Here is a 21,552-nt window from a genome sequence, read left to right on the forward strand (position 1 = left end):
ACACAGGCAGCGCAGTAAAGGACGAGGTAGACTCGTCCTTATCAGCGTTCGTGCATACGACTGCTTCAGCGATCTGCAGCGCGTGCTGGCGCCACCTCGATCCTTTCTTCGGAGGCCGGTGCTGGTCACGCGGGTGGCCACGCATCAAAAGCGGCGAAGGTAGCCTAGCAGGCTATCGCTAGCTATAGGAAGCTAATTAAATAAAAGTGACTGATGACGGAGGCTACACGACTCGATTACGGCTGTGAACATCCATGAACTGAACTAGAACGCGAAGCATTTCCTGCAATGCATTCGGGGCTTACATATGGTGTTGACTACGATAAATGTGGAGGGAGGAAAGAGGGGAGAGCGATGAAAAGGCGGAGAGGTTAAACAGAATAAGATTCTCTTCGGCTACCCTGTCATGTGGGAAAGTAAAAAGAGATTTGCTATGCTTTCTCATAGCTGCGCTGGGTTGGGCGTTCAATACTTTTTGCTCTCTTGTATTCGCTCGTTTTTGTTGCTGTCACAATACTGGAGAGAGGCTCATCTGTTCGTCCAAGCACTCTCCGCCCCATGAAACAAAATAAGCTCTACAGCAAAATACGGAAAAATGGATGTCGGGTGGTGGGACATTACGTGCCGCGATGAATTTCGACCTATTCGTATTTTTTTTTCTGGCCGCCTCCATTCATCTATGGGCCGCCGCGGTGGCTCAGTGGTTATGGTGCTCGGCTGCTGACCCCAAAGACGCGGGTTCGATCCCGGCCGCGGTGGCCGAATTTCTTTGGAGGAGAAATTCTAGAGGCCCGTGTACTGTGCGATGTCAGTGCACGTTAAAGAACCCCAGGTGGTCGAAATTTCCGGAGCCCTTCACTACGGCGTCTCTCATAGCCTTAGTCGCTTTGGGACGTTAAACCCAATAAACCAACCAACCAACCATTCATCTATGCCCGGTACGGACAGTTGAGAGCATGCCGTAGCACCTGATGCAAGTGGAACTTGGAAATCATGTTTCATGATGGCTTAACCTCCAACGAAACGATTGTTATGCTGGCGCTCTTATCATGAAGCAGTTACCTACGAAAATTCCGCTATGTCAAAATAACGACTACGACTGATAAATACGACACATTCCGAGTGCAGTTATACGCCTCCTCTATTGTCCTTTTATCCTGTCGGTACCGAAGAGTACGTCATGCGACCTGACTTCATAACCACCAGTACAGTCTTCGCGCCTTCTCAGTGCTCGTTTCAGGGATCTCTTCTTGTTTTTTATTTTTATGCTTTTGCGATGTAGCTATAAAAATCACGCCCCTTGAACATAAAGTGACGCAAGTGCTTAGTCATAACTCGCACTTCACATTGCCCTCGGTAAATTTACCGAGTCTCTGTGACCTTTACTTTCTATATGTGCAACTCTGCTGGAGAAATGTCTGCTTGACCATACGGTGTGACTAATGGGCCGCTAAAACTCATAGCAAACTCATAGCGACAAGAAAACACGAAAATCACATCATCGTTTTGAGCAAGTCGCGGGAAACGTTGTATATGCCACATGGCGTGCGGTCCTTCTCGTGCCTGGCTCGTTGGTCAAAAATGGGATTTGTTTAAACAGGAGATCAAAAACTTGGCAATTGAGGCCTCAGCAAGAATCGCTTTCCTGAAGAGACACCACCTTCGTGAGCTTGGGCGCACCCTAACGGAGCTACATGAGCTAGAGAGGGTAAACCCGGGTGCCTATCTCGAAGAGATTAATAACGTAAAAGCAGAGCTTCAACAATTTGCGACAGAAAGATATAAGGGGGCCTTGATACGATCTCGGTCCCGAAGGTTTCTTGATGAGCAACCTTCTCGTCGGGCCCTGAATGATGAAAGAGAGAATGCTCTTGCGAAGGAAATATTGGAAATTCAGTATGGTGATTGCACATACAGCGATGCGCCTGGTATTCTTGCTGCTTTCTTCGACTATTATCGAAAGCTGTTTGGTAGTTGCGATGATCCAAATCAGGGTTTCGATTACAGTTCCTTACTCGGAAACTTCCCTCGACTAGACGATGAGAAGTGTGCTATAGTGAAGGGATCTATCACTTTGGATGAAATTCAATCAGCAATTTCTGCCCTGCAGAGCCAGAAATCTCCTGGGCCAGATGGTATTACTAGCGAATTCTATAAAACTTTTTCGCCTTGCCTAGTCCCTGTTTTGATGGAAGTTTTCCAAGCATCTTATGATGTGGGTGTCCTGCCTCCCACTTTCTATTCTGGGCACACAATATTAATTCCCAAAAGCAAAGATACTAATCGGTTGAAAACTGTTGAGGGATATCGTCCAATTTCCCTCTGCAATGTTGATTACAAAATTTTTGCCAAGGTTCTTAGCAGTCGTCTGCAGCTCGTCATTATGGACTTGATAGGTTCGCATCAGGTCTGTGGTATTAGAGGCCGTAGTATTCAAACACATATCCATATTGCACGTTCAGTATTAGAGACAATATCAGATGAGACAGGCCAAGTTGCTCTGATTCAAATTGACTTGGCGAAGGCTTTTGATAAAGTTCGGCACGATTTCTTGTTCGCGGTCTTGGAGTATGCAAATATTGGTGACGTCTTGCTCAAAGGCATAAGGCTGTGCTATAAGAACTCCTATACAAGGGTTATTGTTAATCAGGAGCTAACGAAACCAATACCACTAGAAGCATCTGTTCGTCAAGGATGTCCACTGTCTCCATTGTTGTTTGCCCTATATCTGGAACCCCTCTGTCTCAGTATAATTAACAGCGTAGCTATCCGCGGTTTCTCTCTGGCTCGATGTGAAGTTAAAGTTTTAGCCTATGCTGATGATGTCGCCCTCTTTTGTTCTGACAAAAAGAGTGTACTTGAGGCTCTAAACTTGACTAAACAGTTCTGTGATGTATCAGGCGCGGCTCTTAATTTAGAGGAATCCAAAGGCTTTTGGTTGGGTTATTGGGGAACTAGGCCAAGCCAGTTCGGTGGCATATGCTGGGACAGTAGCCCTCTTGAGTACCTAGGCGTTCCGCTGCACCAAGTTCGCAACAGTACAGCCTACTGGGATTCACAAATTGTAACTCTACGGCGGCAAACACAGGCTTGGATGGGTAGGGAACTCTCAGTGTTTGCGAGGGCACAGGTCTGTAACATATTTTTGTTTGCAAAGCTCGCGTATGTCCTTTAAGTCCTGCATTGTGCGAGGAGGAAGGTGCAAGCAATACACAGAATATTTGCAACATTCGTTTGGCGCTCTCAATGGGAGCCCATGAGGCGTGACAACTTGTTCCTTCCCTTAGAGGGTGGTGGAGTGGGTCTTGTTCACCTGTTCGTGCATCAACTTGTTTCCCGTTTTTTCTTTTTAAAATCGGCAAACCACCCGTTTCTGGTAGCTGTGCTCATTAGGCGGCTTAGTTTTCATTTGCCTTACTTATTCGCACCGACTGTGCAGGCTCGTGAGGGGACTTTGTGGGGATTCCTCAAGGAGGTTGCTGACACTTTCAATTTCCTCACTGTGCGCTTCTCTTTAGATTACCTGTATAGCCTCTCGAGAAAACAGATGACCCAGGCTCTCACTGAGTCTTTGTTCCCTACACCATTGTATCGGCAGCCTTATCTGGGGTCTTTGGACATCAGTGTTCTAAAGCGTGTTAGGCGGATGTGTATTCAGGCAGCCGCTAAAACGTTCTTTTTCAAACTACACACAGCGACGCTGCCTGTCAAGACATTTCTAAATGACAAGGGGATGTTTGTACCTTGGAATGTGAATTGCCGTCTGTGTAACGTGCCTGAGACAATTGATCATTGTTTTATCCTGTGCCGTGATGCCATGTTTTTTTTGGGACATACTACAACGAACTCTCAAGAAGGACATTGAAATTACACCGTACACTATTAGATTTCTGCCTGTTGACAAAAACTCTGTTGTGCCTTATGATCTGTTTATGTTGATGGGACTATTCAGTCTTTGGAAAAGCCGTATGATGGACAGACATGCCGAGCCACCAAGATCGTCCAAATCTGTGTTTCGAGAACAGTGTGCTTTGGTGAGGAGTGTATATGCTGCACGCGAAGAACCTCCAAGCTGGCTGCCGTGCCTAGATGCATGTGTGTGCCTCCCTGGATTTTGATGTTTTTATGGGGCTGCAGTGCTGAGTTAGGGCAATGGCGGGCTCCTATTAATCAGCCCGGCAACTTGAGACGCGATCCAGTCTGATTGAAGTTTTCCTCCTTTCTACGGATGTTCTTCCATGCAATAAAGAAAAAAAAAAAAACTGGCTCGTTGGTCTAGGGGTATGATTCTCGCTTAGGGTGCGAGAGGTCCCGGGTTCAAATCCCGGACGAGCCCAATTTTGTTTTCGGGAATCTATTGTGTTAATTTTTTTTTTTCAACGTTCTTGTCCGGTAAAAGCAGACCCCCTCAATGTAATGTGACGCACGTGCTGTCATCACTTGCAATTCGCTTACAGCCCCTCAATAGAACTATCGTTGACCTTGGCCTCTGTCTTTGACCTTGACTTTGTTTTTAATGTGCGACTCTGCACGAGCAGTTAATGTTTCACAATGCGGTGTGGTTCATGAAGCACTTTATACCTTGTCACGCAGAAAATTGGAATAATGGGAACGCTAGGCAAGGAAACATGAAAATCACTGCTTTGGCTTGATGGAGTTGCGTCAACGTTCTCGGTGGAACGTGGCCAGCATTTTGGGTTGTGTCTGGCTCGTTGGTCTAGGGGTATGATTCTCGCTTAGGGTGCGAGAGGTCCCGGGTTCAAATCCCGGACGAGACCAATTTTGTTTTGAGGGATTTTTTTTTTAAATTTGATTGTCCGGTAAAATCAGGTCCCCTCAGCGTAATGTGACGCACGTGCTGCCATCACTTGCATCTCTTATAGCTCCTCAATACAACCATCGTTGACCTTGATCTCTGTCTTTAACCTTGCCTTTTTTTTTAATGTGCGACTCTACAGGAGTAATATTTGTTTCACAATACTGCGTGGCTCATAAGCAACTGTAGACCTTGGCACGAATAAAAATTATAATAATGGGAACGATAGGCAAGCAAACATGAAAATCACTGCTTTGGCCTGATGGAATTGCGTAAACGTTGTTTGTGCCACATGGCCAGCATTTTGGTGTGCGTCTGGCTCGTTGGTCTAGGGGTATGATTCTCGCTTAGGGTGCGAGAGGTCCCGGGTTCAAATCCCGGACGAGCCCGATTTTTTATGTACGCGTTTTCTTTTTTAGCCATAATCAGTCACCCGGATGGTGGTGGTAGAAAACATTTATGTACAGGTATAATACAGGAGGTTATGCATGAGCTGACCCAGAGGGGGCCAGCCCTTACAAATACTAGGTGGAGGTCCATAGTTCGGGACCCCAGTGGCATCGGCCGCCGCCCAGGCTCGCGCGACCAAGGCCCGTTGGGCCTGCAGGTCAGAGCAGCCGAGCAGGGTCGCCTCCCAGTCCTCCCGGGTTGGGTTGGGGTGAGGGGGGATAGCAGGGTTGGAGGGGCAGGCCCACACCATGTGGTAGATGTCCGAAGACTTCTCCGCACAGTGCGGACAGCTGCCCGAGAAAGAAGGGTCGAAGTGTTTCAGAGCTGCCGGGCACAGCAAAGTATTAGTATACAGGCGGAGCAGAAGCCGCTCCTCCGCCTTTGACTCCCATCCGCCCGGATGGGAGTCATTTCAATATCATTTCAATTGATCACTGTTCGGTCGTTGTATGCTGAAGATAAATTCGTCTGCTTTGCGTAAATAGAAAATATGACTTTACGAATAATTCTAAACGCAGAGGGAACAGCCGTGTTTCTGGATAATAAAACGGAGTTTCTGTACCTGAATGCCGCTTATTGAAGTTACCTTACACTTTCAAGTATAGGTACATCTATTTAAAAAAAAAACGAAAAAAAAAACTCCTGTACGTCTTGCTTTCCAGGTAGAACTTTCTCAAAGGTACAACGTACTAAGCAGCATACTAAGGTCTCCCAATAGATGCCCGGACATTACTTTAACCCTGGGGCCAATAATTCGAACTCAGCAGCTATAGACTTGCACTCATAAATACTACCATTTCTGGCCTTTCGTTGTAGAGATGTGAATGTCCAGGCGCACTGATATGAGATCAAATGAATTATTTGAGCTAAATTATAGAACTTCTGACATAATTCATCGATCCACTGAGGCGGTTTTGCAATTTTTCTATCTCTAAACAGAAGTTTGGAAACACACATTCACCGCTTGCGATTGGAACAGCCCGCGCGAAATACCTTCTGCACAGAATTGGCAGCACAGACAGCCCGCGACGAGTGTGGTCATGGCGATGAGGATGTAGCATACCATTTATTGGAATGCTGAGAACACCGCAATTACAAAACACGATTGAAGAGGGACTTGAGGGCCCTTGGCAAAAGCTTTAAGTCTCCAAAAGTTCTCCAAAGGCTCCAAAGTTCTCCAAAGGCTCCAAAGTTCTCAAAAGGCCTGTGGTCAACGCGTGTGCTACGAAAATGAGCAATCGGACGCTGTAATCTCAACGAGAACATCGACGGAAGTCCGTCTGAGTGAGTTTAAAATAAAAGTTTAGAAGTGCTCACAGCAACCAATAATTTATTTGCAACTCCAGCACTCTCACTTCTTCGAAGGGGATTTTGTGGTCCGAGCTGCCGCAGTTCTCGGCGAGGGGGTTGCTTTTTGAGTTCATTAAACTGTCGTCATTTTTGTATTCCTCGACTATAATCGTTCCTCCATGACGACAGCATCCTTGGGAGTTACAAGATGTTATACTCACTATACCTCCCTTCATCTTCGTCTCGTGATTGGAAGGAGAAACAAACATAAAAGAAAGGAGGAAGAAAAAAGCTTTGGAGTTTCAGCAAAAGTCCCTGAGGCCGGGTTGGTTCCGTTGGCTGCGTAGTAGGATAAAAGTACAACTCAGGAACGAAGAGGCCGATGCCCCTCAAAGGAAACCCTGCAACCAATGGCGTTAATCCACCGTTAATCCGATTAAGTCGGGGCTGATCCCTTTCAATCTGCTACCCCTTGCAATATCATACTAGCAGGTCCAAGGGGATTAACTGCTCAGGTGCGGTATGCAACATTAGCGTTATGTTTTCGCGTGCCAAAATAGCAAGAAAGGAAAGGAAAGTAGAATGCTTTGTCTCGGCGTACAGCTTTGCAAAAGCCGAGTTAATAAAAAAAAAATTATAAGAAGTTCCAGCCGTATCGACGCCATTGACAAACGCTCATTCATGAAAGTTGCTTCCATTGTGAGCATTCATGACGGCAGATTAGGGTTCCGGCTATCATAAAACGGTGTTCCCACCCAAAGACAAGCATCGAGTAAATGGTTAATAATAAGGGAGTAATTACTCATTGGCATCCACCCGAGTGCAGCCATACGGCTACAAAGGAAAGCAATACAGCTTTCTCAGAAACCTCGCAGTTAAAGAAAAATTCGTCCTGTTCCGGGGTTCGAACCAGGACGAATTTTTCTTTAACTGCGAAGTTTCTGAGAAAGCTGTATTGCTTTCCTTTGTAGCCGTATGGCTGCACTCGGGTGGATGCCAATGAGTAATTACTCCGTTATTACAAATCTACTCCACCTTGGAGGATTCCCCTAAACATTTGACCAAATGGTTAATAATGTTTCGTGGCGAGGTATTCGGTAAAGCAATAGGAGTGTAAGTGATGTTTGTTTCATAAAAAAAAAACACAAAAGTGTCCAGCCGGAGAAACTGTTCCATTCAGGGCGAGAAAGAAAAGAAAAAGACGATATAGAAACTTCTCATAAGAGATACAAAAATGAAAATTTAAAAGAATGGAGGGCACAGGACAAAAGGCAAAGGCTGTTTTGCGTGCTATAGTCATCTTGAACTTGTGTAAACAAGGACACTAACTAATACTTTGATCGATGCCGTTGCTAGAAACCAAGTGATATTATCTCGCATTTTATCCCAGAATTGTAGAATGCTGGAACATTTAACATAATTTAAGAAAGCAGCGGCTGGATGAATGGATGGAAGATAAGAGCGTCCCCTTTGAAATGGGGTGATGACAGTTGCCTCCATGCTCGAATTTTTTTCTTTATTTTTGTTTAACTGTGCTGTAAATTAATAAAATTCACCATTTTCTTTCAGTACGTTTTCCTATACATTTTCCCGTCAAAGGTCCCCCTTTCAGCCAATGGCGTCGTCCGATTCGCATGAGCCTGTGGGACAAAGCAGAGAGAGGAAGATGAAAGAGCATAATCCCTTCTTCCCTCTATGGTCTGTCATAGATCCCTCTCTCCATTGTGGCGCCGCTCCCTGCATGGTCACGCTAGCAGGGTTATGAGAATCGACCGAAACTATTGGCTGGAAGCAGAACCTTTGGCGGGGAAAAGCCGTTGCTTTGTTGAGTGCTATCCGACTATAGAGATCGACAGTACCTTGAACTCTTCCGCGCATCTGTGCATGCGGAAGCTATCAGTGAAAGCTGCTTTCAAGGATGAATGAGCAGCCACGCATAAAGCTACGCCCGTTTAAATCCTTTAAAGACTGGACGCCGCTAGTCCCGGTCAAGGATCGAAGAAATCGTCGGACCGATCAGCCGCGACGAAAAGCTGGTCGGAGACGCTTTATCCGGACAAAGGTAAGACATGGGTAAGCTTTTGTTCGCTGTCGGACGAAGAGTTCACGTCATTCACTTTCCCGGGGTTTATAGCTACCGTTTAATTCGAAAACATTTCGCGCATCCTTGAAATAGCGGAGCGCGACTGCGCAAGCGCGAGACGATAACGCCCCACTCTGCGCGTGCGCATTCACACCCTGCTATTCTTCTATCCCACTAACCCACAACGTCCTCCTATTCCAAAAGCGTCTGTTATCTCTGGCAGTCGCGGACAGTTTTTCTGAGATCTTTACGCTGAGGCCTGTGTACATAGCACCTTGGGAAACAGACCAGTGCATGGTCTGAGAAAAGTGCGATTCGTGGATTGATGAATTCCTTTTAAAAAATAGGGAGATTTAGCATAGCACGATCCGCTTACGCGCCGACCCATCTGCGCCTGATTAGTAGGAGGTGTGCGCTGCTCGGGGACATCGGCGCATGCGCAGATGGGTCCCTACGGAAGAGGATCGCCTTTGCGGATCACGGATCGAGCTGTGCTAAAACTCTACAATGCGTTCAGTGCACTGCAGTGAGTCGTCTGAGCTTCTTGTCGCGATGAAAAAAAAAATAGGCAAAACATAAACGCACCTGCGGGATTACTCCTCCCAAAAATTTCTTTAGACAGTCTTTAGACTATCCATGTCTATGAAGTGTATAGAATCTCTATAGACAAATCCTAAAGAACAGACAGTCTATAGACTATGAATAGACATACGTAAATATCTATATGAAGGCAATAGCGTCTATAAGAAGTCTATAGACTTTTATATAGGGCATTTTTGTAAGGGATGTGAACATAGACACGTGCGCTTGAATGGTCGGTTCCGGGAAAAAAAAGTAGAATTACAAATTCAAGGCCAAGTTCTTATTTTGGTGTAAGATCAGTTATTTATTGGTCTAATGCCTGTCTTGCGCTGCGACTCTGTATTAAATATTTTTAATTTCTTTCTTTCTTGCTCTTTTCACAACGTAGCTTCTAGCGCACCTTCGAGCAGCACATTCGCAAGCGCCGCGGTCGTCGTTAAGCGCGACCGGACGAGTGACCTGGGAATCCTGCCGCGTTTCCGGAAGTGTCCGTGCGAGCGTTGCCGCTGCAACTTCCGCCGACACCTTCGGCTGAATAGGCTCTCACTAAGAACGTCCTCCGCTGGCGTCATCGAAGATGTGCCCCGTTTTGCTGCGAAGAGGATGGCACGTTTTATTGTTTTATTTAATTTGCGCTGCCCTTCCGTCGTGGGGATTAAAAAAGACGCTGTATGTACTCGTTCTCACCGGTTTTACCCTTTAACTTCCGGCAGGAATAAAAAGAAACGAACAAAAGAGAATATTGTTTTGTTTTGTTTGATTCCCTGCATGCCTACGCCTCCGCACGTTGTATTTTTTTTCTTTTTCGTATCATTTATTTCTGTTCACCGTCGCTATGACGCACCGCATGTAATGGGTTATGCGTGCGTTGTGCAGTAAGCGCCTCATGTCAAGGTGACGCGTGTGAAGTGGATTCACGGAGACGCGTTCTGTTCGTATAACGACTTCCGACGGCTGTGAGCGTCGTGACCAGAAAACTTCCGTGACTTTCGTCCGGTGTCGAGTGGTTCTTGGTGCTGTCAACGAAGTCCTGGCGGGATGTAGTTCAGTAGAAAAGCGAACGCACTATTTGATATCCCTTGAGATCTCACCGCTTTGACATCCCCTGACGAGCAAAACACCTTCTATTTTGGTTCTTGCGGAAAAATGTATCCGGGGCAGGTACTTCTTCACTGAAAGAAAGGCCAAGAAGTGCAACGTCTTATTCTGTCTCATTTACTTCGGAAAGCGGTCATAGTTAGGCACATTAAATAACCAATAAAACTACACCAAGACAAAAAGTTACAGTATGAAAACCTTGGACTTATAGGTCTCTTGTAACACCAGGCTACTGAATTCTTCCCCTTCTGCTCCTTATTGTTGTTTTTGTTCCGCCCTCGGTGACTGGCACAACATAACATAGCATACCGAACACAGAGCTTAGAATGAATAAAGCTAAAGATTAGTGGAGAAAAGTAAAAAAAAAAACAGCATTATCGGCACCCCTAGCAGGGGATCCTTACACAGGAAGTAATGAACTTGTAGACAGCGGGGTGATCTTTCCCGTGGCTGCAGCCCAGCTGTGAAGCGCGAAACGAGAGTAATTTGGAGCAGTCAGAGAAACCCTTAAATTTTGGAAAGGAATTTCAAGGAAAAGTTTTCGGAGGGAAGAGAATGTACGGATGTTCCAATCTTTAGGGTTAAACTTGAGCTATGCATTTCTGTTATTATCTTATCGGTTGGCTTAACGTGAAATATAAACTAAGCACTGTACCCCTCCTCACCTTTATTCTTCCCGTGCCACGTGCATGCTTTCAAAGATGAAACTTAATGTAAGACGAAACTTCACGTAACGACTTCTCTTATTCTCCCATGAGCTGTTTTTAGATGAAGCCGTAAACCAACCATCGAACCAAAATTTGGAAAAAAACTTCCCCTTCCTAGCCATCAATTCCTCTCCTCGTCGGCTGCATTGGTAAAATATCGACGTGCGGAACGCTGTTGTTCCGCGCATACTGCTCCAAGTGGCAGTCCAAAACAACCCGAGGTCCACCCTGCACTCCCCAAAGTCCATCCTTGTGCATCACTCATGAGGTGACTGAACGGGGGTGCAGACAACTCAGCAAAACTTCGTTTCCAACCCACGGCTTGCACGCGCGCATCGCAACTTTCGAAATTAAACACTGCCTCAAAAAGTAAATTTAAAGTGCGCAAGCGAGGTTCGTTGCTGGTGTTGCCTCGATGTTCTGCAAGAAGGGCAAGCAGTCCCGGGCGCGTCCAGGAATAGCCGTCTCCCGAGCATGCAGCAACGAACATGCGCGCACAGCTTCTGGTGTTTCCTGTACTTCCGATTGCCCCCTTTGTTCTTTACATTTTTTTTATTATAATCATTTCCTTGCTCCTGCTCGCGGGCGCATTTGCAGTGGGAGGCGAACTTCAAGAATACGAACGCGTGTATAGCAGCACCACAAATAAAGCATTTCGGAGCGCTCATCTGACAACGAAGTCACACCGTCGCATAGAAAAATTAGTGGCGCGAATTCGTTTAGAGCATTTTACGCTGCTCTTCCAGTATAAAAAGAAAGTTTTTTCGTATCACTGAGAGGATGTTCTCCAACTGAGCAGACGGCATGCCTTTGAGATGTGAAGCTGTATTTACGCCTCGACGCTGGCACGCGTTCGTGACGTGATTTGCAGAAAGCGTTAGTTGGGTTTTCGCCTGGATGGAGCAAAAACAGATGTGTTGTTCTCCCTCTTTCCAGTTTTTTCTTATCTAGTTTGGAGTGGGCAGAATGAAAATGGCTATAAGGGAGATAAGACGTGTTCTATGCGCATCAGCCGTTGTGCGCGTAGACCGAAAACCTCAGCAATCGTCACAATAAGCACGCGGTCGCACAATCTCACGATTAACGAACAATCCTTCCATATTAGCGCAATTACTATTTAATTCCAACTAGGTGTTCAGAGCGATGTGATTCACCAACCGACAGGAATTACAGTTCAGAAGAGCGTGTTGTCGGGCTAGTTGGTTCTGCATAATATATAAGTGAAATGCGCAACAACTTAGACAGGACACAGAAAGAAACACATACAACAGTTCACGAGCGCTCGTGAACTGTTGTATGTGCTTCTTTCTGTGTCCTGTCTAAGTTGTTGCGCATTTCACTTATATACGACAGGAATTACGCTGTTTTTTCAAGACTAAAAAGTAACCGCACCCGAGTCGAGCCTAATGCGCTTAGGGGAATCACGAAATATGAAGTATTTTTGAAGTAAAATGAAGTAGTACTTGATATTCATTACCATCCATCTAAGCCGCATCCATATGGCTACAAAGAAAGCCATACATCGTTCATAGAAAATGCCTAAAGGAAAGTTCATCCTCGTCCGCGTGTGTAACCTTACAACTCCAGTCTCGGGCAGTCGCTCTAAATTATACGTAAATTATAAACTTAATGGCTAGCTCACAGATTGATTAACAATTCGAAATAACAAAGGGGTTAGTGTTTTGTGTTTAAAGGAATGCCCAACTTGCCCATTTTCTTAATGTTGCTTATCGCTGCTGTAGCTGCTTTCTGTCTCTAGTGTCGTTATCTCTTCTGTCAATCCAAAGTTCCAAACCACGCAGCGCTCGCCGCGACGGAATGCATTCAGCTCAGATGTGCGCGCGCTCGTCTGTGTGAGCGCCGTGATCGCGTTCAGACGCTTCGGTTCAATCGTCCGAGGCGGTTTCGTGCCAGAAACACCGTGAATTCAGTGCAGCACCGCTGTACAGAGGAGCACGCGTAAGTTGCGTTGCGGTTTCCTCCTAAGGCTGCATGGTAGAAGATGGATTTCTAACGATCGAGGTTACGAAGCCGTCTCCGCCTATATAGATCTGCCGCGGTAACAGTTGCCTTAGATACAAACGCGTCTTTGTAAACGCCCGTGTAAGACGTATATACGCAGCCTATATACCTCCCGAGGGGCGCAAAGACGCCTGTGTGTACGCGTGCGTGCCTGAAGAAAAAAAAAGAAACTAAGAGCACACTTTGTAAACGACTGGCGATGCCACTGCTCTCAACAGCCGCCTGGGTCGGGATTCTGCGCAAGTTAGTAAAACGGTGCGAGTTGTCGGTTACACGCTCTGTTTGCTGGACTTCCCCTTTCAGACACGCTTCGCGCGCACTGCGCGGGTTGAACACTTCACCAAATAGGCTGAATGAAGGACGTGAGCTTGCCTGCAGCGCGTGCTCTCGCACGTAGCTGCACCGCGACATTAGAGAGTTTTAGCGCTGCGTATACCAAGTACCGCTGTTGCTACCGGAGCTCTCAGACGCTATATATGTGCGCAGGTGATACCGTGAGCATGTATAACTATAGCCGCAGACAGGAGTTCTAATGATAAAGATATACTAGTGTTGAAAGATATAGTGTGTTGAAACGTCCTTCTGAGGTGACGTGCATTCGGGAAAAAACTACGAAACAGTGTCAAAAAAATACGACAAAATATTTTGTAGCTTTGTCGTGGTGACAAAATATTCTGTTGTTTTGTATTTTTCTGCAGTAATTTTTTTCTTACCAGTTCTGTAGTACTTTTCTGTAGCAACAACACAAAACAACTGTTATTGGCTTGTAGAGAGCCGCTGTCCCTCAAGACAGAAAGGCGAACAATTCATAATCCCAGGTTTTAAAATACCAACATAACCGAAATATTCTTCAGTTTCTAAACCCTACATTATTGGATTAGTACACGTCTCGATAACGCAGCTCTTTTAAATCGATATCATTAAGAGGGTCATGAAAGCGAAAACTGTTCGGCGTCTGTGTGAAGCATCCACGCGCATGCATGGCAGGGGGAGGAGACAACCCTTCTCTACTTCTAAGCGAGAGGGAGAGGCTGGACTAACAATGACTCATCAAAAATGGCATTTAATCTGCATCAATCCAACTGACCGCCCCAAATTTTTTTTCAGGAGGTGAAAATGAGAGCAGTCACAAGTGAGTTTGAATCGACTATTGTTTAGTTCATGTTCAAAGGGTTTCTGAACGAACGCATAAACTCTACTCGGAGAGTGAAACACACGCGCGCGCACACGCGTACAACTTGTGTTTTTCCTCCCTGCTGAAAAAAGTTGTATGATGCAATAAACTCATACAGTTCATCATACAAAAATCATAGACTTTTCATATAAATCATAGAAAATTATCATACAAATGTCATACAATTCTGTAAAATCACACTGTCATCATAGAGATATATCATACAAATTGTATGATATATCATTCATATTTTATGATTTTCTATGATGAAGCCTCAATGAGGTTATTGCATCACAGAACTTTTTTTCAGCAGGGCTTAACTTGCAATCCTACTTAAGTGCGACAGAACAGCACCCTGTATATACTTTCTATTGGGGTTCAACAGATGGATGATATAGGCTCAAGGGCGCATAAAAGGAATTGTAATGGAAGCAGGTCAGCCACGGGTCGCCACCGATTTGTAATGTGAGAGCCACCACAGCAAGAGCGCTATAAAAAAGCACCCCACCGTGTAGCAGCAACCGAAACCGGCTCCATACCGAGCGGACACACGCATTCCTTCATGCGTATGTGCAAACACAATAAGAGGCAAAGCGCTCACTGAAAAGCGATTGTTACGGTACATGAATGTTCTCGCGTTGAAGTCACACTTACGGCCTTTCTCCCGCGCATACGCTGACCTCGTTTATGGGTTCCTCCTTCTTTTTTATTGTTCTTGCCGCTTCGGGACTTCGGCATTTGCATTTCACACGCATTTGGAGACGCGCACGACGGTACATTTAGTAACAAAATGGAGGCTCAGCGAGATCGAGTCTTGAAGTGCAATCACGTGCGCGTGCTTTCTGAGAATGTTATGTATTCGCCTTATTTTATGAACACGGTATGCGGGTCTATTGCGAGCATCGTATCCGCTTCGTTTCGCCCCAGTATCTGTGTGACTGAATCGAACGTGTGTGGTTTTTCTGCCCCATTTTCGCAGTTCCCTTCTTTTTTTGAAGAACGGGTGGGGGGGGGGGGGGGGGGGGGGGGGGGATTACTGACTTCCACGGAGAAAACAGATAATCAAAGGCGGCCGAAGTCGTAAAGATGTGCCTGCGAGGCAGGCCGAGATCTTTTTTTATTTTTCCTGTGCCGCCGCCGTTTCGAGAAAATTTGAGAGAAAAGAAAAAAAAAAAGACGACACAGCCTCATTTCTGGTTACTGCGTGGCTATATACCCTCGTTTTTATTCTTCTTGTTTGTTTCGGCATGTTTTCTTTCTTTCTACAGGTATATGCTCTCCTCCCGCGTTAGGCGACTGCTCGCAGTTCAGTTCCCGTTCTTACTCAATCATTTTTGTGGAATTGTGTTACTTGCTTCATTTTTACTTTATACACTCTGCCGCCTCATGGTTGCGCGCGATATACAAGCGCACTACAACGGTCCCTCTGTGCACAGAATAGACCGCTGGTGGTACGCACACTCACGTCCACACAAGCGAACACAGACGCACGCATACACATACACAAAAAACACACAAACAGCAAAGAAGAAACGACCTCTCACGCACGTAGTGGTTCGGTCATCGGCTGTGGGACTCTTTTTTTTCTAGGGCAATGGACACCGTCCTGCGGTCCATTCTCGCCTGAGGTGGCGGGCAGGTATTTGCGGTTCGGCACATCGCCTAGGAGCGGCGGCACCCCAAAGTCTTTCTGCGCTTCGCCCGAAGTACACGATCATTTTAGCGTGCGTGTGTGCGTGCGCGTGAGTGAAAAATACGGCAGAGAAAGGGCACAGGGACCGATTCGGTCCGTTCGCACCATTGGTCCTCTTTTTTCCGCTCATTGTCACTGACCTCTGCGCGCGGACACCAAATGCGGCTGGCCGCGATGGGCTTTCCAGGTCGTCACGTGCACGAAGCAGGGCGATGATGGCGGATGACGACGTGGACGCTTCCCCGCAGTGCAGTAGTCGGATGTAAAATCCATACATTGCGACCTTGACCTTGTTTTTGTGGCTTTGATGTGCTGTCACGGCCGATCACAAGATCGAATTCCGAAGATTATTCCGAGGATTCCTATATAATGATCTGCTCGACCTGCTTGGTCTAGCTGTCCAGGAAAAGAGGCAGTTTACTCGTATTTGCCAGATGCGCTGCGCGCACTGCTATCCTCGTTGAACTGGAAGAAACTGTTGAGGAAATTAAAGTTGCAAACACATTTAGAGTATTTAAAGAAGCGTAGTAAGCTAAGTAGATCCGGTTTCGTGGTTTTGATGACGCGGCGAGGGCAAGAAATACGTTGTCAAAACACCTTGGAGCTTGCACACGATTGACATGCCTTTACTATTTTCATCACTCTCACTCACTCACTCACTCACTCACTCACTCACTCACTCACTCACTCACTCACTCACTCACTCACTCACTCACTCACTCACTCACTCACTCACTAACTCACTCACTCACTCACTCACTCACTCATTTCACTCACTCACTCACTCACTCACTCACTCACTCACTCACTCACTCACTCACTCACTCACTGCCGCACTCGATGTTATTCGAAGACCGTACCTTGAAATTTTCCACTCGCGTTTTGTTTATTAAGAGCGCTTAGGCGACCGTTTGACGAGTCTGGAAATCCCCTCGTAGCCATGCGGAGCATTTGGCTCGATGCCACGCTCGCAAAGGGAAAACAGCCTGAATTATATCGCTGAATTAATTCCTAGCTTGCGTTTTTCGATCGACACAGCAGATCGCAATGATAACGAAACGTACCCACCGAGTTCAAAGTTCTTTTCTAAGGCGATGCAAGAAAGTGAAAGGCTGCCTGCAATAGTGCGGCAAAAAGCTATAAGAAAAGGCAAGTTTTTTTGCAAAACAACACCCTGCGTCATAGAAACCATCCTACGCGCCAAAAGTGAGAGCACGTGCACGAAAGAGATGTCACAACAGAGAAAACAGATAGTCTTTATCATCGCCCGCATAACGTTACAAAACGTGATGCGGAGAAGCAAAAAGGTCTTTTGTGCTGGCATGAATGTGTTTATCAGCGGCGTTTAACGTTTTTGCTGGAATCAGCAAAAGCACTTAGCCATGATGACGTCGGTGTTGACACTTTCAGAATGGGAGACGCGGAAAAATAGCGCACAACAAAATATAGCAAGCGTCACAATAGAACACACGCATGCACACACACACAAACGGCGCAGTAGCAAAACAGCTAGGGAAAAAAACAACATGGCGGCAAAACAGAACAGGGAAAAACAGCAAGATACAGAACAGCGCAGCGTAGTGCGGTGCAGCGCTGCGATAATTCTGAACTAAGGTAGTAATATCCGCGATGAGTAAAACACAAACCATACGGCAGCGGCGTTGTTAGGTTAGTATACGTTAAGGTTTGTGCCAGCTGCGGCCACGTTATTCCCGCCAATTCCTAATTCCATCCGCCCATCTGACGCGCTGCCACCTCCTGATTCTCTCGCCTGCCCTTGGGATCCATTCCATATTAACCACCCAGTCAATTTGTTTTCATTTTACTATCAGCGCAGTGTGCATGAGACCTTACGAGTAAACCCAATCGCCGATGATCGCAGCCTAATTTGGTTGGTTGGTTTATGGGGTTTAACGTCCCAAAGCGACTAAGGCTATGAGAGACGCCGTAGTGGAGGGCTCCGGAAATTTCGACCACCTGGGGTTCTTTAACGTGCACTGACATCGCACAGTACACGGGCCTCTAGAATTTCTTCTCCAAAGAAATTCCAGCCGCCGCGGCCGGGATCGAACCCGCGTCTTTTGGGTCAGCAGCCGAGCACCATAGCCACTGAGCCACCGCGGCGGCCAGCCTAATTTCGACGACGTGCTGTAAGCATAGTAAGTAAACACCAACTACACGAATAAAGCGGTGCCATCGTTTCAGCACCTCCAGGAAAACTACGTCACAGAAGCAATTCGTGCGCAACTCACGACGCGCTCGCCGTCTGTCGCTCCGTACCTAACAACCAGCGAGCCGGCGCCCGTCCAACTATGCTCGCTGCATACAAATGAACTGCCACGCACCGCCTGGTATTGCTCTCGATTGTATTCTGAGCGCGTTGGCGCGCGGAGAGAGCGCGCAATTTCTTCGCTTCGTGCCCCAAAAGAGATCTAACTCGATTCATTACCTCGTTTCTGCGCCTAGCCCATAAACGGCCGGAGAACGGGAGGGAAGACAATGAAAGCACCTGCGGCGATGATTCACGCGTCCCTATTATGTACGCAAGTGCGCACCTGCCCCGGAGAACGTGGCCAGCTGGAAATCTACCTCGCGAGGATTGATAAGGCTGCTGAGTGGGATGGGCGGGTACTGAAGAAAGCGGAGAGTGCGAGATTACGTAAGTTGCCCGCACGAGTGCACGATTTGCCGGTGACCGGTGTCTTGTTGCCCGGCGTTACGAAGAACGAAAAACGTGACGTAAGAATGTTATGCAGTATTAAGTATGCGACGCATGTAGGGAAATACAGATACATGTTATTGATCTGATGCGCACAAATTTTCTGTTGTGCTGAAACGGACAAGAAACGGGTATAAAGCTTGAAAACGAAAAGGCGAAGATACATACGTTTTGTAAGATATTCACGAAATCGAAAACGGATCGCACTTCAAGATCATAGCTAGAATTTAGTTGAGCATTGGAAAGATTCTGGCCCTTATCTAGCGTACCATGTCACCCCAGTTTAAGTTGTGACCCAGTCGCTGCCACAACAGCCTCGGTATAAATATTACGCATTAGATTGCTTTGCGCAGGCTTCATCAGCTGTATCACCTCACTGCAGGAAACGCTGCGCTTTTTGCTCATGTTCTAAGGGTCAAGGCGACCCCATTTCATCACCGTTTCTATGAGGGATACAAAAGTTCACTATGGTTGATGGCACCAACAGAAAGTCTGAGGCAACGACAGTCTACCCAAGCAGCTTGTAACATAGTCATTCGCACTGCTGCGAATGACGATACCCATACAAACAGGAGGGTGACAGTCAACTACAATTTTGCACACGTAACGTACTGTAGAGCGTGAGTGCAAGCAATCACGTGGTTCCCACAAGGAATGATATGCGTTCATTCAAATGATTTTAGTGTATTTCCTTTTGTGGACACGAACATGGACATGGAGGACATCCTCCAGTTCTGTTCGCGAACTGCAGCGTTGCCGGTAGCGCAAGAGGTCAGCTCTGTTATGACATATAGCTTCGCTAACCCCCCTTTGTTCGTCTGCATACTCAGTCAGTCTCGTCACACGTTTCCAACACACTGGCTCGCCGTGTTTTGTTTCCACTTTTGCGCCCTTATGTCTCCACTCAACAGGAGAGTCTGCCGGCGCCCTCGTTCTATTCATAGGGGTCTCTCTCAACGCAACAAAGGCCACGACAAATTGGAAGCGCCAAAGGCATCCATTCATTCACTCCGATCTGGTAAGGGACTCGGGAAAGAAGCTGGCATGCGGCAGATGTGCCGGCCATCTTCGGCGTCTGGACACACGCAAGCGCTGAGGCATGCGTTAGCTCACAGAGTCAAGCCTTTTCTTGGCCTTGCCCGATAACTACGTCAGCCGACAAAGAACCAGTTCACAGCCATCTGCAAGCTGGGCAGTGCTGGGTGTTTTCTGATTTTCTTCGTGTAGGCAGTCTGCCAGGCCGTCGTCGTCTTGCATATGCATGGTGAATGGCGAGCTGCGTTTCCAAGTGTTGTCATTGTTGGTCATGTTGTCGTCAGATGGGAACTTACCCATTCGGAAGAGGACCCCGTGTTCAAAAATATTTTGCACTGCTGTAATTTAAAACGGGCAGCTAATTAACGAAAATAAACAGAGAATATATTTTACAGAGATTGAAGAGTAATTAATTAAATGAGGGAAGAAGGCTTCTCTTGATGTACATTTAAAAAAAATTCAAAATAAATTAATTGTAGCTAAATTCTAGGGGCCTATGCACTGTGCGATGTCAGTGCACGTTAACGAACCCCAGGCGGTCGAAATTTCCGGAGCCCTTCACTACTGCGTCCCTCATAGCCTGAGTCGCTTTGGGACGTTAAACCCCGTAAACCAAACCAAACCATTTGTAGCTTTCTTTCGTGGAAGTCATGTGGACACTAATCAGTTTTTGCTCCCTTATTTGAAGCCTACTCCAAGTTCCGGAATTCCCCTGAATACATTCTAAACATTTACTCTGCCGTAACTGTCAATGGAATAATTTCTGCCTTACTCAAACTGCGAAGAGATCGAGCGCCGAGTACGCATTTAGTTAAACCTTAAATATACTTATACGCTTGTTGCGGCTTTGGGAAGGGAGAGCAAGAACTTGTGGACCGGTGAGCTCTTTTTCGCGTTTAAATTAAATCTCCGCATCGTGCACACGGACGCTAAAATTTCAGCGACGCTGACGGAAAGTAGCTGCGCGAAATTTTGCTTGGACGCGCGCCCACTGGCCACCTAGCGCAGTGCGAGAATCGAGAGCAAAGTCCCGTAATAAACAGATCCAGATTATTCGCGCGTTTTCTTGCGCAACCAATATTATGCTTTGTTCACCACAGGTGAACGTGCCCAAGCAGAAGATAACCTTACAACTCTTCCAATTTGGTTCTAATCTTATCATTATCACGTTCTCCTGCGGTTGGAACCTGGTGATAACCGAGGCAGCACGCAGATCATTCACCGTTGCGCTGCAGACGATATTAGAGCAATGAAAGGAAATTAACATTTGCATTTGCCAGCCTACGCATCCGTTCGTACCCATGCAGGTATCGGAATGATAACACCGTTGTAATGTTTCTTCTCTTATGCGTTATGAGCTAACTCATCGTCATCAGCCTGACTACACCCACTGAAGGACAAAGGCCTCTCCCATATCTTTCTAATTAACCCTGCCCTGTGTCAGCTGCGGCCACCATATATCCCTGCAAACTTCTTAAACTTGTGCGCCCACCCAACTTTCTCCCACCCCCTGCAACGCTTGACTTCTCTTGGAATCCACTCCGTTACCCTTAAGGACCAGCGGTTATCTTCACTTCGCATTACATGCGTTTCTGCCCCATAGGTGAGCACCGGTAAGAATGCAGGCGACAGCTGTTATATACTTTTCTCTTGATGGATATCGGTAAACCTCCATTCATGATCTGTATCATCTGAGAGAACCTTTTGATCTCAGAGCTTTTATTTGCTCTCTGTCATAACAAAGTTTACACCAATTTCGAAGACCCAATTACGCGATAAATAAAAATCACCTTGATCAGTTTCGCAATTTTAACTTTTTTTTTTTACCTTTGAATGCACCCTATACGCAAAATAAATGTGTGGGTGGTTTGTCTTAAGCACGA

The 21,552-nt window shown here is 46.4% G+C and overlaps 3 non-coding genes across 3 annotated transcripts; all 3 read left to right on the forward strand.

Annotated features, from left to right (window-relative positions):
* Window positions 1-4,264: 4,264 nt before the first annotated feature.
* On the forward strand, window positions 4,265-4,336 carry TRNAP-AGG (transfer RNA proline (anticodon AGG)). Its single transcript has one exon. It is a non-coding gene; the product is annotated as a tRNA-Pro (tRNA).
* Window positions 4,337-4,706: 370 nt separating this feature from the next.
* TRNAP-AGG (transfer RNA proline (anticodon AGG)) lies at window positions 4,707-4,779 on the forward strand. The gene has a single exon. It is a non-coding gene; the product is annotated as a tRNA-Pro (tRNA).
* Window positions 4,780-5,133: 354 nt separating this feature from the next.
* Window positions 5,134-5,205, forward strand: TRNAP-AGG (transfer RNA proline (anticodon AGG)). Its single transcript has one exon. It is a non-coding gene; the product is annotated as a tRNA-Pro (tRNA).
* The last annotated feature ends 16,347 nt before the right edge of the window (window positions 5,206-21,552 follow it).

The sequence above is a fragment of the Amblyomma mixtum genome, chromosome 2 (assembly GCF_055824585.1).
Source record: "Amblyomma mixtum isolate Tamu chromosome 2, ASM5582458v1, whole genome shotgun sequence".
Lineage (NCBI taxonomy): Eukaryota > Metazoa > Arthropoda > Arachnida > Ixodida > Ixodidae > Amblyomma > Amblyomma mixtum.